This window comes from Sminthopsis crassicaudata, chromosome 1 (genome assembly GCF_048593235.1).
Source record: "Sminthopsis crassicaudata isolate SCR6 chromosome 1, ASM4859323v1, whole genome shotgun sequence".
NCBI classification, from domain to species: domain Eukaryota; kingdom Metazoa; phylum Chordata; class Mammalia; order Dasyuromorphia; family Dasyuridae; genus Sminthopsis; species Sminthopsis crassicaudata.
This window is the reverse complement of record NC_133617.1, coordinates 181,547,817-181,563,695: the sequence shown is the minus strand read 5'-3', so window position 1 is coordinate 181,563,695 and position 15,879 is coordinate 181,547,817. Positions and strand designations below refer to the sequence as shown.

General features: G+C 34.7%; 1 long non-coding RNA gene and 1 other non-coding gene across 2 annotated transcripts in view; one reads left to right on the top strand and one right to left on the bottom strand.

The window, feature by feature from the left end:
* The window catches only part of LOC141553413 (uncharacterized), a 106,892-nt gene extending 91,513 nt beyond the window's left edge, over positions 1-15,379 (bottom strand). The window contains exon 1 of the long non-coding RNA XR_012485452.1: positions 15,323-15,379. This is a non-coding gene — a long non-coding RNA (uncharacterized LOC141553413). The remainder of the gene's footprint in view (positions 1-15,322) is intronic.
* LOC141552358 (U1 spliceosomal RNA) lies at positions 15,315-15,478 on the top strand. The gene has a single exon (XR_012485154.1). It is a non-coding gene; the product is annotated as a U1 spliceosomal RNA (small nuclear RNA).
* The last annotated feature ends 401 nt before the right edge of the window (positions 15,479-15,879 follow it).

The following is a 15,879-nucleotide window of genomic DNA, read 5'->3' as shown; positions in this document are numbered from 1 at the left end:
GGGCAAGTCACTTACTCTATTTTCCTCAATTTTTTCAACTATAAAATGAGGATAAAAACAGCACCTTCCTCATAGGGTTGTTATAAGGATCAAATGAGATAACATGTTCAACACATTCAACACAGTGCCTGGCGTATAATAAGCACTATATGCAATTATCTCTTTATGTTGTGACTTTCCACAATGTAGTTTTGATAAATCACAGGTCAGTAACAGATATTAAGGGGAAATTTTAGGGGGCAGACAACACAGGATAAGTTTAGACATGAAGAAAATTTATGTATAATATTGTGGAATATCAAACCAAATTTTATAATAAGGTACTATAAATACTTTATAAAAGAAAAAGAAGGAATTCAAACTTCTTGCTGTAAAGGGAGGACCAAAACACTTTATATGGATTTCTCAGATTGCAGGGGCACTGTGCTTCTAAGCCCCACCATGTGGGCTTATTCCCTTCTTTCCCCTCCTCCAAGTCATGATACTTCATACTATACTTGTACAAGTGATTGTTTTAACCTAAATATATAAGACCTAACATTTATCCCTATTAGGCCTTTACAAATTTTATTTCTGGTTAGAAGCTATGATTTGGTTTTCTACCATGTCAGTGTGAATATAAGCAATACAACAATAATTCTAACAATATTTTTAAGTTGTTGCCCATAGAATCTAGCATGCCATCTCTTCAATTGTCCAAGTCATTAATTAAAATGTTGATTAGCTCAAATCCAAGGACAGGGCCCCAGGGCACTCCACTAGAGGTTTCCCTCCATGTTAACCTCAACTAATTAATGACCACTCTTTGGATCTGGTCCTTCAGTCAGGGAGTGCCAAACCCACATAACTGCATTATTACCCAGGCTGTATCTCTCCATCTTGCTCACATGATAATATAAGAAATGTTACCAAACATTATGCAAAAATCCAACCATGCTATGTTCATGGCAATGCCCTGGTCCACCTGCTAGTAAACCCATTTAATGGGGAAAATAGGAAAATTTTCCTTAAAAATGATCTAAATGATCTCTAATATCCTTTTCAAGCATAAGATTCCATGTATACCAAACAAAGTTAAACATGACAATTGTATGACCCTCTCCAAAAGAATAACTATAATGATGCAGAGACATAGTCATCATCACTCTTCAGCCTCTTGTTCATTCAGCTCAGGAGAGTGAGAACTGATTGCACTATTTATTACATGCCTAGCACAGTGCTAGACACAAGCTTCAGTAGCCACTCAGTTTCTCGAGGCATTTACAATTAGTTACACTGGGAAACTAAATAAAAACATAAAACCTTGGAGTACATGCAAAACAAAGGAACAAGGTCTAGACTACACAGTAAAGAGTCTAAGTATCATTCAAGTAAACACAAAGGCATATGTGTGAGCCTAGCGTTAGTTGGCAAAATACATGGAAACAAAGTATTTCTAAAAGACAGTGTTTGAGATGCCCACAGAACCTTCAGACTGTTCCTTTATTATTTGTTGCTATTCTTCCTCCTGTTTTATAGCATGTCAGGTTGGTAAATGGGAGGATAAAGTTGTCCCAAAGGTATATTCTCAAAGACTTTCCTGGCTGTCAACCTTTCAACTATTCTCTTCTTCTCCTGGGCTTATTCAAGGAAAAGCTTTTCAGAGAATAATGCTATTATAGGAAATTCAACCTCCAAAATAGCCATTTTTTAAAGTTATTAGATCTAGGCATCCACTAAATGAAATTTTGCTGAATCCTCTAAAGATAAGAATCCGGATGAAATCAAGGTTTAGATAGAGATGTGATCGCTAGCTGACATGTTACAGGAGTTATAGCAGAGCATGTGTTAAGCCTTGTAATTTCTTTCCTTTAAGAAAGGCTGACTACTTTAAAATACATATATATATACACATATATCTTTGCAGAGGTATTATTTTGATAGAGGTAAAGAACTACAATCGACCACTTTGTAAGAGAGAATCCCAAGAGAGCTTCAATATGCATGACAACTCTCCCCACCAGGGCACACCATCCTGCCTAGATTCTGAATGAGGGGGTACTCCATTCGGATTGGCACCAGCCCCACCCATCCCTGGAGGAGCCTAGTTTTTAAATATAAAAAAAAGATTCATTTTCCCCAAGTCTTTGGAGTCAGTACAGCTGGGAATCATTAGCTGTAATCAGGGGGCAGCCAGCATAAAGAGGAAGCAGTGGGTGAATGCTCTGTCTCTCTGTGGCAGCCATCTGGACAGAGGGAATTTGGTTTTAAACCCTGGGGGGTGGGGGAGTTATTGGGATCTTGTTATGTTTGGACTTGACTTCAAACCCGGAACAAAAGATCCTTTTTGCTGGGGATTTGCTTTCCAAAACTGGAAGCAAAAGATAGTTAATAGTAAGCAAGATGACATTTCAGGGACAAACCCTGGCAAATCACACAAACGGCCTGGGTATAACTGCAGAACTCCTCACCCCAGGTTACCTGCTCATCCCAGACTTCTTGTAGACTTCTTCACCTCTGGTCCAAAGTCATTAGAACATGAAAGAAACTCATTCTATTGTTCTCCTACATCTTTGCATCTGCCATTCTTCTACTTTCCTCTTCCTTCATACTTTCAGCCATATTTTTTTCATTTTTAGGGAATAAAACAGATGCTTCTTTTGTTTGAATGAGATGGCATGTGTAAAATGTTTGATAAACATTAAAATGATATCTAAATGCTAGCTATTATTTTATTATTACCTCACTACATAACTAAAAGTCTCCCCTATTTCATGACAAATTAGGGAACTCACTGAACAATGTGGCTTTCTCCATTTCATCCAGTCTCTCCCTTCATAAATAAAAATGTACATTTATAAAAGCCTAAGAGGGATGTCTAGTTCAACAAGCCCCCCAAAATCTATTTGTTTTTCATCCTAACTTGAATATTGTACAGAGTTCCTGGAACAGAGAAGAAAATAACCTTTCCCTAAAAGGAATAACAAAGGGACTTCAATAATTTTTACATCTGCTGCAACACTCTCACTTACCAAAAAAGAGAGCATGATGAATTCTTATTTTGCTTTGATAATTGTTTTAATCTTCAAAAACTTAATGGAAATAATGGAGGAAACTAATATTCTTGCCCTGAATCTAAGGACGAAAGTTGCCAAAGTAGAAAAGGCAGGAATTTTGACAGAAATCTTAAAACAGTAATCAATACTTAAATCAATACTTAAATACTTAAAACAGATCATAGTAATTAGTGAAAGGAAACATGGGGTAGTAGACAAAGTTGCATTTGGAATGAAGAAGACCCAAGTTTAAATAGCCCCTAAACTTTTGCCATATGGCCCTTGCTCAAATCACTTAACCTGTTGGTTGGGTCTTTGTTTCCTTATCTGTAAAATGAGAAGGTAGGACTCCATGACTTCTAAGGCTCTTTCTAGATCGAATTCTATTGTCCTAAACATCAGAAAGGAAGAGAATACCAGATGAAGTGATGAACCCTTTTACAAACACACACCCACCCACACACACACACACACACACACACACACACACACACACACTTTTAAGTACAGCTAGATTTGCTATGGACTCCAAGGAAACATTAGTGAATGACTGAAAGCTCAGTACTCATCATTATGCTTCAGTCAAATGAGAATAAGTATAAAACCTTATATTTGGATTCAAAAATTAATAACACAAATACATGATGAGGAAAATGTTACAAAGATCAAATCCATTTGAAAGACCAGTTCATGTTTGAAATTCCTGGGAATTTTAATGTACTAAGAACTCAATGTGATTTATTTGTGTAATATAATAGTCCCCCAAAATAATAATAGCTAAAATTTATATAGTGCTTACTAAGTGCCAGGCACTGTGCTAAACACTTTATAATTATTATCTCATTTGATCATCAAAATAACTCTGGAAAGCAAGTACTATTATTAACCTCTTTTGACAGATGAGGAAACTGAGTTCAAATTACTTTCCCAGGATCACATAGCTAGTAAATATCTGAGGTTGGATTTGCCTTATGTCTTCCTGATTATAGGCCTATGCTCTATCAACTCTACCACTTAGTTGCCTCAAAAAACAGAGTTTATCAGGCTACACTAATAGATGTATACATTCCAAGGCAATTCTTCCATTCTAGTTTGTTCTTGTTGGACCACACTTGGAGTATTATGTGATATCAAGTATTATATGATATTCTGAAGACATTATATGACATTCTGAAGAAAAAGCTTATCTAGAGAAAGGTCATCGAGATGGCTAGAATATTGTTTGTTGAAGGAATTATAGATTTGTCTTGTCTTGGAAATCATATCAAAAAGTCAACATAGGATGAAAAATTGCAATAGAGAAAATGATTAATTCACAGGAACTTACATCCAAGAATTGAGCTCATGGCTCCAAACATACGATGCTTGGGCAATAAACATAAAAAGCTAAAAATCCTAATGGCAGAAAGTAAATTTGATCACATGGAAATTACTGAGACTTAGTGGGATATCACTCAAAATTGGAATATTGTTGCAAACTTTATTTAAAATGAATAAAATAAATAAGGGACATAGTAAATAAGCAACATATTTTTTAAAATTTGGATAAGGAAATTCAAGAATTAAATTACATGATGGAGAGTTTATAGATTATATTTAAGAGAGAGAGAAACAAAAATAATGTTACCATGACATCATACTATAGACCACCAGATCAGAAGGAATAGATGAGAAATTCAGGAGAAATCAAAAATCTGTAATACAAGCATATTATATATACGTATATGTATGTGTGTGTATACAGAGAGAGAGAGAGAGAGAGAGAGAGAGAGAGAGAGAGAGAGAGAGAGAGAGAGAGAGAGTATAAGGTATTGAATTATCTTGATTTCTTCTAAACCTCTTTCTTGCCAAAAAGGAAAAAAGGTAGAAGAACTAACAGGGACTAAAAATAACAAAGAGAATAGCTATTTTTATCTAATTCTTTCATGGAAAAGAGAGTAATTGATGAAATTGAAATCATGGGATTAATGAGAAGTTCATGCAACCACTCCACAGTAGAATTCATGATAAAAATGGAAAGCAAAGTCAGGCATGGCCTGAGATAACTACTTGATTTACATTTATAATAATCAAAGATAGTCAAAAAAAAGTTATAATTATAAAATAAAAAAAATAATCAGACATAGAGGAGACCTTTAAAATTATTTAGTTCAACCCCTCATCTTATAGATGGGAAAAGTGAGAAGAAAAGTAACTTGCCCAAAGTCATGCAGGTAGAACCTCAATAAATCTTTTTAAAAGGGTTTAGAGGATCTAAAGTCTATGCTACATGGAACAGTGGAGTTAGGAAGATCTGAATTCAAATTCAGCCACTTAAAGTCACTAACCATGTGACTCTGGGCAAGTTACTTAACCTCTGTTTGCCTCAGTTTCTCACCTATAAAATGGGGATGATAATAGCCCCCACATCCCAATACTATTGTAAGGATTAAATAAGATAATAACTATAAATCACTTGCACATTGTCTAGCCCATAGTAAGCACTTCATAATTGCTAGCTATTGTTACTCATTATTTGTTATTGTTGTCGTTGTTATTATTATTATTATTATTATTATTTTTATTTTTTTTATTATTATTGTTACAAGGCAAGTCTAGCCGGTATGGATGGGAAGTCCTCAAGAATGACATCCTTAATATACAATTGAAGACAACTGTGTTATGGAGGGGAAAAAAGGAAGGGGAACATAGAAACAAAGGAAATTAACCAGCCAATTTGGATCTTTAAAACAATCTATAGAAGATGAAAGGAGAGTCAAGTAATAGAAGAAGAATCCAAAAGGGTGGCCAACTGTAAGAACAGCATCAAGAGTGATAAAGATCAGAATGAGACTGTGATGAATAATACTAGGGATAATAAAAATGATTTTTTTCATATATTGGAGCAAAAGGAAAATCAAAAAGACAAATCTACTGCTTGGAATACAAGGAATTATGGGTAGATTCAGAAATGATTTGATTCAAAAAGCACTAGTTAACATAATATTAGCATGACAAGGAGATCTCCGAAGTAATACCCTAGGCTTTGTGCTTGGTCCTGTGCTGTTTGACATCTTTACTGATTTGGATAAAGGCAGAAATGGCATTCCAAAATTTCAGATAATACAAAGTTGAAACTAGTTTGCAACACAAGTCATGATCTCAAAGGATCATGTAAGCTAGAGCAAAGCTTCATAAACTGTGGGTCACAACCCCATATGAGGTCTCATAACTGAATGTGGAGGTAACAAAAAAATTTGATAATGGCAAAAGGTATCAAATATTCCACCAAGATTTAATTGTTTATGTAAAAAATAAATAAGCAAATAATCTCATAAGTATGCAAATTTGTTTTCCTCTTGAATAAATGGTAAAATGATATGTATGCCAAAGAATTATTTTAAAATAAATTTCTGTATGATTTATTATCAGTAAGCATTTGATTTGTATACCTATTGTATATACCTATATACCTAGGTTGCATAAAAATTTCTCATGCACAAAGGGGCTGTAAGTGGAAAAAGTTTAAGAAGTATTAAGCTAAAACTGAGCTAAATAGAACAAAGTGAAATGCATTAGGGATAAATGTATTATCTTGAACTTGGGTTCAAAACATGAATTTCACAAGTACAAGATGGAGGAGACATGGTTAAAGAGCATTCTGAGGGAAAAAAAAAAAAAAAAGGTCTAGTGGACTTCCTCAAATTATAATGCTACAGCATTCTGCCCTCATCAGACTTCTTCAGGAAATGCATAGTTTTGGTCACCATGGCTTAAGAAGAACACTGACAAGGTAGAGAGTATCCAGAGAAAAACAACCAGGATGACAAATGGCCTTGAGTTCATGGCATATGAGAATAAGTTGAAGGAACTGAGTATATTCTGCCTAGGGAAAAGAAGACAAAAAACATGGCAATCTTCAAGAATGTGAAGGACTATGATGTGAAAGGAGTCATATATTTAGTGTTTTGTAAGAGGCCAATTTAGGCTTAATATCATGAATTTATGACTAGAGTTATACACAAATGGAATGAGGATGCTTTGAGAAACAGTAAGACCCCCAATTTTTTTTTACTTGTTACAGCAGATAACTTGTTGTATGAAATTGAGCTAGATGACTGCTGGTGTCTTTTTCAATTCTCAAATTCAATGATTCTATAAACTGATATAAACATTCTTTCTTAAATACACTAAATTCCCATGAACCTTGAAGCAAAAGAGGTTAAGAAATGTTTATTGGAAGATTTGCATGGAGAATACTGTTTTCCTCTTCTTGGTCATAGGGTAGCCAGACAGAAAAAATTACATGTAATTAAATAGAAAAAGTATCAATTAACACTCATTCTCTAATCTAAAGAGAGAAGTGACCAATAGGAAATGGCTATTCTTCTCCCAGCCCTTGCATAAAGAGTGAAAGAGACCAGATCTCTACCTACCATAAGGGAAGAAGTCAAAAAATAAATGTCGCTGAATTTAGGATCATAAACTCATAAATTGAAAGAGGAAAGAAGCTCAGAGTCCACAATGAGTCCAGCGTTCTCATTTTATGATTTGTAAAAATATTATTATATGATTTGCCCAAAGTCACATAGACAGTAAGTGGCAAGGCAGTGATTTGAAATTAGTATGTTTTTTTTCAATTGTATCATGCTTAAAAAAAGAAAAAAAGCTGGACCTTTACCAATAAATCAGGTTAGTACCCAAACACATGTAATAAATTAAAAAGTCACTGATAAATTATGTTTATACATAAATTCAAACTGATGATTTCAGTAAAGGAAGAACTATTATAGAAACTATTAGAAACATTCCACTCCCTAATTTTGGTGAATCTTAAACACTTAACATATTATAATAGAATGCATCTTTTTTATTATAGCTTTTTATTTACAAAATATATGCATAGGTAATTTTTCAGCCTTGACAGTTACAAAACCTTTTGTTCCAACTTTTCCCCTCCTTTCCTCCACCCCTTCCTCCAGATGGCAGGTTGACCAATACATGTTAAATATGTTAAAGTAGAAGTTAAATACAATATACATATATATACATATACATGTCCAAACAGTTATTTTGCTGTACAAAAAGAATCGGACTTTCAAATGTGTACAATTAGTCTGTGAATGAAATGAAAAATGCAGGTGGACAAAAATAGGGGTATTGGGAATTCTATGTAGTGGTTCATAGTCATCTCCCAGAGTTCTTTCGCTGGGTGTAGCTGGTTCAGTTCATTACTGCTCTATTGGAACTGATTTGGTTCATCTCATTGTTTGAGAGAGTCTCATCCATCAGAACTAATCATCACATAATCTTGTTTTTGAAGTATATATTGATTTTCTGGTCCTGCTCATTTCACTCAGCATCAGTTCATTTAAGTCTCTCCAGGCTGAAATCATCCTGTTGGTCATTTCTTACAATAAAATTCCATAATATTCATATGCCACAATTTATTCAGCCATTCTCCAACTGATGGGCATCCACTCAGTTCCCAGTTTATGGCCACTACAAAGAGGGCTGCCACAAACATTCTTGCACATACAGGTCCCTTTCCTCCTTTCATATCTCTTTGGAATATAAGCCCAATAGTAACACTGTTGGGTCAAAGGGTATGCACAATTTGATAACTCTTTGAGCATAGTTCCAAATTGCTCTCCAGAATGACTGGATGTATTCACAATTCCACCAACAATGTATCAGTGTCCCAGTTTTCCCACATCCCCTCCAACATTCTGCATTATCTTTCCCTGTCATTCTAGCCAATCTGACAGGTGTGTAGTAACATCTTAGAGTTGTCTTAATTTTCATTTCTCTGATTAATAATGACTTGGAGCATCTTTTCATATGACTAGAAATAGTTTCAATTTCTTCGTCTGAGAATTGTCTGTTTATATCCTTTGACCATTTATCTATTGGAGAATGGCTTGATTTCTTATAAATTAGAGTCAATTCTCTATATATTTTGGAAATGAGGCCTTTATCAAAACCTTTGACTATAAAAATGTTTTCCCAGTTTATTGCTTCCATTCTAATATTGTCTGCATTAGTTTTGTTTGTACAAAAACTTTTCAATTTGATATAATCAAATTTTTCTATTTTGTGATCAATAATGACCTCTAGTTCTTCTTTGGTCATAAATTCCTTTCTCTTCCACAGATCTGAGAGGTAAACTATCCTATGTTCTTCTAATTTATTTATAATCTTATTATTTATGCCTAGGTCATGAACCCATTTTGACCTGATCTTGGTGTACTGTGTTAAGTGTGGGTCAGTGCCTAGTTTCTGCCACACTAATTTCCAATTTTCCCAGCAATAATAGAATGCAGCTTAACCTGGCACATAAAATATTTGGAATAGATTCCCACTTGCACTATTCCCCACTTCCCAGTAATGTTGGAGAATGCTATTTCACATAGCATCCTCAAACAGTGACCACACTGAATCATGAAGGACATGACTGGACTTAGACCTTCTGCTCCTCCTAAAATGTTGCTGAGTGCGTCCCTCTTTGCTCTTTATCACCCCCTCCTTATACTTTCTTTTATTCTTCTAGCTAAGTAAAAGTGAGATTTACTTAATAAATTAAACATAGTCCCAAAACATTCCATTTCCTCTTTCCAGGAAATCTGTATCACTGATCCTGTTTATTGCTCCTCCAAGTAGACCTCCTTTAGTTGGCTAAGATAATCTCTTCACTGGATTATTTTTTAAGACATTATACTTAAGTTCACCAAAATGCATTCAAGCAAACACTGCCATTTCCCAATTAAAGCATTAATATTCATCTTGATTCTCATTTTCCTACTTTTGCTTTTTTTTCAATCTAGTATTCTTATGCTTATAAATGCTGATTCTGTTTCTCATCACATACAACAATTGATGCTGAGAACTAGTTTCCCCATTTTTGTTACAATTTTTTGATCTGGAAATAAAATACCGGGTAAATAATTTCATTTCCCTTTGATTTTATTTCTTTCTTTAAAAGAGTAGATATTTCAATTTTACTTTTTATCAGCATCACTATATATGATGAGAAGATTATTGGATTTGGAGGCAAAAGGCCTGGTTTCTGTCACTTACTGTCTGTATGATCTTGGGTAAGAAATTACAATCCTCAGTTCCCATTTCCCTAATCAATAAGATTAAAGGGTTAGATTAAATTATGGAGGCAATATGGTTCAAAGGAAAAATAATTGGATTCAGAGAATCTGATTCAAATCTTCCTTCGGACCTTACTACTGTATGACCTTGGGTCTCCACTTGTAAAATAAGGGGACTTAGACTAATGTCTCAGATCCTTTTCTGTTTCCTAAATCTGTATTGTAATATCGATAACTATAAGGCATAGTTATGTGACACTATTTGTAGCCTATAGTAAAATTCAAATTTTTTTTACTTGACATATACTATGTGACTATAGCTAACTCCCTTAATATCTCAGTGCCCTAGGCAACACTCTAATATTATAAATTACAAGCTAGTTTCTAATCTGAGGATAAGGACATTCCATCCCAGTTCCCTCACACTAAACAGATCCAGACCAAAACAAAATATAAAAATCCAAAACAAAAATCTTAGTAATATTCATTATTGTTCTTTATTCTGGGACAATGGCCCCTATATGAATTGGCACCTCTATAGAAACAAGGAATCAGGATAATTATGATAAAGCCCTTGATCTCATCATCTATTTCTCTTAGTTTTCCTAAAAGTAAGTAGTATAAGCTCTGCACCTAGAAAGCACTCAATGAATTTGACTAATTGATTTGGGGAGAGCAAATAATGAGACTCTAAAAATTATTATTACTTAATACAAATACAATTTATATGTGAGCAGAATCTAGTTAATTTATTTTCTCCTCTTCACAATCATAATATATTTTAATGTCATAGATGTAACTAGAGTGGAGTGATGGGATTTTGTCTCTGATGGCAAAATATAAAAGTCACTAATAACACTTGTACTCCTATAGCATTTTTATAGCTGCAAGAGTGATAATATGAATCTCCTTTTCTTTTCTTTTTCTTTTCTTCTTTTCTTATAAATTTAAGAAATTTATTTTTAAATGAACAATTTTACTGAAATTCTCAAAAATTATAAGCATGAAAATCATATGTTGAGCAAAAATAAGCAATATCTACAATAAAATGGCATGAGTGTTAATCCATGACATGATAAATTTAGTTAAGCATAGTGAAAAAAGCACTAGTCTAGGTATAAAGAACACCAAAGTATTAGTCAATAAATGAATATATATATATATGCGTATACATATATATATATATATTTATTATATCAGGCACTGTGGTAAGCATGAGGGTAGGGGAAGGAGAGTAAAAAATGAATCAGTGCTTACCCTCAAGTTTACATTCTTTCAGGCAGAAAGGGCTTACTATACATGTGATCTCAGATAAATCATCTAAATCTCTCTAACTCTTAGATTCCCCAATCCTAAAGTGTGAACTCCCTATCTTTGCCTATCTTACAAAGTTATTAGGAGGATCAAATGAGATAGAAATACAGTGGGATCAGAAAAGTATTATATAAATTTAATGTTTAATTATGTGAGGTCACATAATTTCAAGCTAGAAGAGACCTTGTAAATCAGTCAATCCCAAATCCATTTTATAGATGAGGGAACTGGTGAACAAACATGGGAAATGATCTGTCTCATATCACATGTAGGTTGGTTGGTTATTGTCCTTCATGCTAGAAGACCAAAATGATATTACTATGTTGGAGTCAAGGTATAGTGTGTCCAGCTGTGGATAATTAGACCAAAAACAAGCTCAGAATATTCTACTATAGGTCAGGCACAAATAATCTGTATAAAATTTGGAGCTAAAATGTCTTTAAATTTGTTCTTCTCACATTTCTTTCAGGCTACTTCAAATCAGTTTTACTCAAAGAGCACAGCACCTTCTTTGATGCAGGCATCTCATACTGTATGGTTCTTTACTTGTATTTCCCTGTCATGCAATCAATTCCAAACTTCTTTAGAGTGATCTTGAGAGTGTCTTTGTATAGTTTTTTCTGTGAATGCCTATCCTATGAGATTTCTCTGTAAAGTAATCCTTAAAATCACTTCCAGTAAAATAATGGAGCCAGGACTGAAGTCTTTTAACCCCAAAGAAAATTATTTCCATTATTCCATAAAGAAGCTTCTGCTCCTCTAGTAAAATCTTACTCATATGTTTAAGTGGTATGAGATATCTTTGGGTTCTCAAAACCTGTTTCAACAGAACACAGACTCTGGCAGATCATAAAAACTATAAAGGCATTGAATGTAGACTTGGAATACAATGAACCATGACTACTCTGAAGAACTTATGTTAAAAATTGCTATCCATTCCCAAAGAAAGAGCTGATTGTGTCTAAATACAAATTGAAGCATACTTTATTTTTACTTGGGGGGAGGAATCTATGTTTCACTACATGACTTCTATGGAAATGTTTGCATAACTTCACATGTGCCTTCTTAAAGGAGGATGGAGGTGAGGAGGAAGAGAGAGAATCTGGAACTCAAAGTTTTAAAAACAAATGTGAAAAATTGTTTTTACATGTAACTGGGGAAATAAAAAACATTAAATATAAAAGAATTTATCTCAGGACAAATGTGCAATCAACAGTACCTTGGATAAAGTCAGCTCAGAGTCAGGATAAGGAGTAGAGGGGAAAGGAGGGACAACCTGAAGAAATTGTTTAATGCCTTATACTTGAAAATGGGAAAAATCAAGTAATAGCAATAATAATAATGACAACTATGATAATAATGATGACAATGATAATGATAATGATGACAGTGATGATTCCTCTGTCTACATTTTCCTCACAACAGTCTTGGAAGGTAGGCAGATGATAAGCATAATGAAGCTCCAACCTAAAGGGAAATCATCTACTTTTCCCCAAAAGCTTGAACCTTGCTAAGAGATATCTACCAAGTCACAGGAAGGTTGTGAGTTGTGAGTTTCTGCGATGGACAGAATTTCTTCATAAGGAGTTCTCTCCATTATAATACCAAAGCCCTGTAAGATGGTCAGATCTCTGGCCAGTCTTAAAATAACGAGTACCTTAATGATATGGCACTTCATGGTCTTTGAAATAAGCCAGAAAAGGGAAAGCAGTAACTGTTAGTAATTTACCTAGACACTTGTTATTCTTTTACATACTGCTTGGGTTGTAGCTTCAGGACTAAAGGAAAAGAAGTAAACACAAACAAAGGTAAAATAGAGTATCTAGTATCCTTGTGCTAGGAGCTGGGGACAACAAAATAAAAATGAAAAACTTTGTTCTTGGGGAGTTTAAGTTGATCAAAGTAGACAATATCTATATACTCAAGTACACATTTGCATGTGTATTTACATGTGTGCATATATGTTTGTATATGCACATATGTACTGCATATACATAAGATATATGCTGTTTATATTCCTATACATACATGTGCATTTGTATACATATATACGTGTGTGTGTGTGTGTGTGAAAATAAATGTAGTACAGGAATGGTATCAAATTCCTTTTCCCTCCAGATTCTCTTCCCAAGCAGGTGCTGGCTGCATCAAAGTTGACTGGTTGAGATAGGTCCCAGAGGGGAGCCACAGCTGGCCACAATCACAACATTGCCACAACTGACTTCAGAGTCCTAGTACATGACTAGTATGAAGGAAATAGACAACTATACAGATGACCATAGGTCCTAAGCCTCCACGATGTTCTTGCCATTTATACAAATCAACCACAATGACATCAGTCACTCTTAAACATAAGGTAACCAAAATAATCATACAATAGAATTTACTAAATACAAGGCAATAGAAAGAATAATTAAACCATAATAGTTTACCCCAAAACTGGGTCACACTTTCCTATCAATGCACACAGTATCCATGGAAGAAAGAGTAGGCACAAACACCCTGAAAATAAAAATGAGTAAGAAAAGCCATATAATCAGAACAGCTCACAACTCTGGATTGTGGACCTTGATAGGAAACAGTCTGTACTTCACATCGCCTTCTGGATGGAACCATTTCTTTTCTGAGTCTCTCTGCTTTGATGAAGTCATCCAAATAGTAATAAATTTATTTTAGCAAAGAGTAGCTTTAAGCCTGAGATGTGCAAACCTTCCCTGATCTATTCCTCGGTTAGATCTATAGAGAGAATGATACTTTCTTAGTAGAAAGGATTGATTTAATTAAACCTTTTAATTAACCTTGGAATCATTAAAAAACCATTTAGATCAGCTGTCTTTGAGCTTTCTTTTTCTCTATTAGAGCCAGAGAGGGCTGTAAAGGACAAAGTAGGCAACCACTCGGGAGTTTACCCTCTCTAAAACTACAGATGGCACTAATGAGCAGCACAGCTATTCTCTGAAAGCTCTTCTCATAGGATAGGATGCTGCTTTCTCCAATAATCTCTCAAAGTTTTTCCTCCAATCAGAAGAAAAGCCTTTCTGTCTCTTATAAATTGTCTAATCAATTTAGTCTAATCTGTTTCTAATCAATTGTGTTCAACTCCATTGGCATCCGTCCCTTTCAGCTCTGATTCCCCTATCTTTTCAGCTCCATCACCTTCTATGTTTCATCTTTTGCAAGAAGCTTCTCTCCTTGAATTCTGTAGGTCTTGTCAGGTGGTATCTCAATTGGCTCCTCATGGTTCGATTAGCTGCTCTTGCTTCATTCAGGTGTCACTGGGATGATCTTAAGACTGGCCAACCTCCCCTTCCATGTACACTGGGATTGTACTCAAAACTTTTCCTCAGATGATATGATCCGCTTCTCTCTTAGTTTAAGAAGCCCCACATTCCCATTTCTGTCACATATAACACAAGTAGTTTTTTTCCTAGAATACTTTGATAATCTCTTAAGAATTTGTTAAATCAATATTTCCCAGCAATAAATGTCTGAGACCTAAAAATTACTTATATGTTCATTCATTGCTGGGAAACAATGCAGTTATCTTTAAAATATCTAGTATTTTTGCATCTGAGGACTATGTGTTATCTTAGTTCCCTGGATAGCTTTATGTATCTTTCCTCAAGCAACAACACTTGGTGGAATCAAGGAAAGCTTATGTTAAAAGCTTCCTGCTCAAAATAATGTTTGAGATCATTTGAACTCAGATCTTCCTGACCCAGCCCAGCAAACCATAGTCTTTAGAGGGGCCTAAGTGAAACAATGGATAAAGTTTTGGGCCTAGAGTCCAGAAGAATTCAAATCTGGGCCCCAAACACTTAGTACTATGTCATCTTTGGCAATCATTTAAGCTCTGTCTATCCTAATTTCTTCAAATATAAAATGGGGAATACTTACCTGGCAGGGGTGATTCCATGATCACAAAGGTGGTTTTCCCAGGCCGAGGCTTATCCATTGCACTCCGGATGGGCTGACCCTTGCGATTTCCCCAAATGCGGGAAACTCGACTGCATAATTTGTGGTAGTGGGGGACTGCGTTCGCGCTCTCCCCTGAATAAAAGAAAAAAAAAATATATATATATATATATATAAAATGGGGACAGATGATTCACCTGGTAGGTCCCTTTATCTTTGTATTTTTATGATATTATAACAGGGATAAGGAACTTGGGACTACATTTCCCAGAATTCTAGGATCAAAAGTTCATTTGCTATCTATAATCATATGAAAACTGCTTTAAATCACTATTGATCAGAGAAATTTTAAAGTTCCACCCCAATTCTATCGATTAGCTAGATGATAGAAAAGGAAAATGACACTATTGAAGGCGATATGGGAAAATAGGTACACTAATGTACTGTTATTGGAGTACTGATCCAATTGTTCTAGAGAACAATTTGAAACTGTGTCCAAAAGGCATAAAATTGTGCATAACTCCTTGACCTGCTGATGC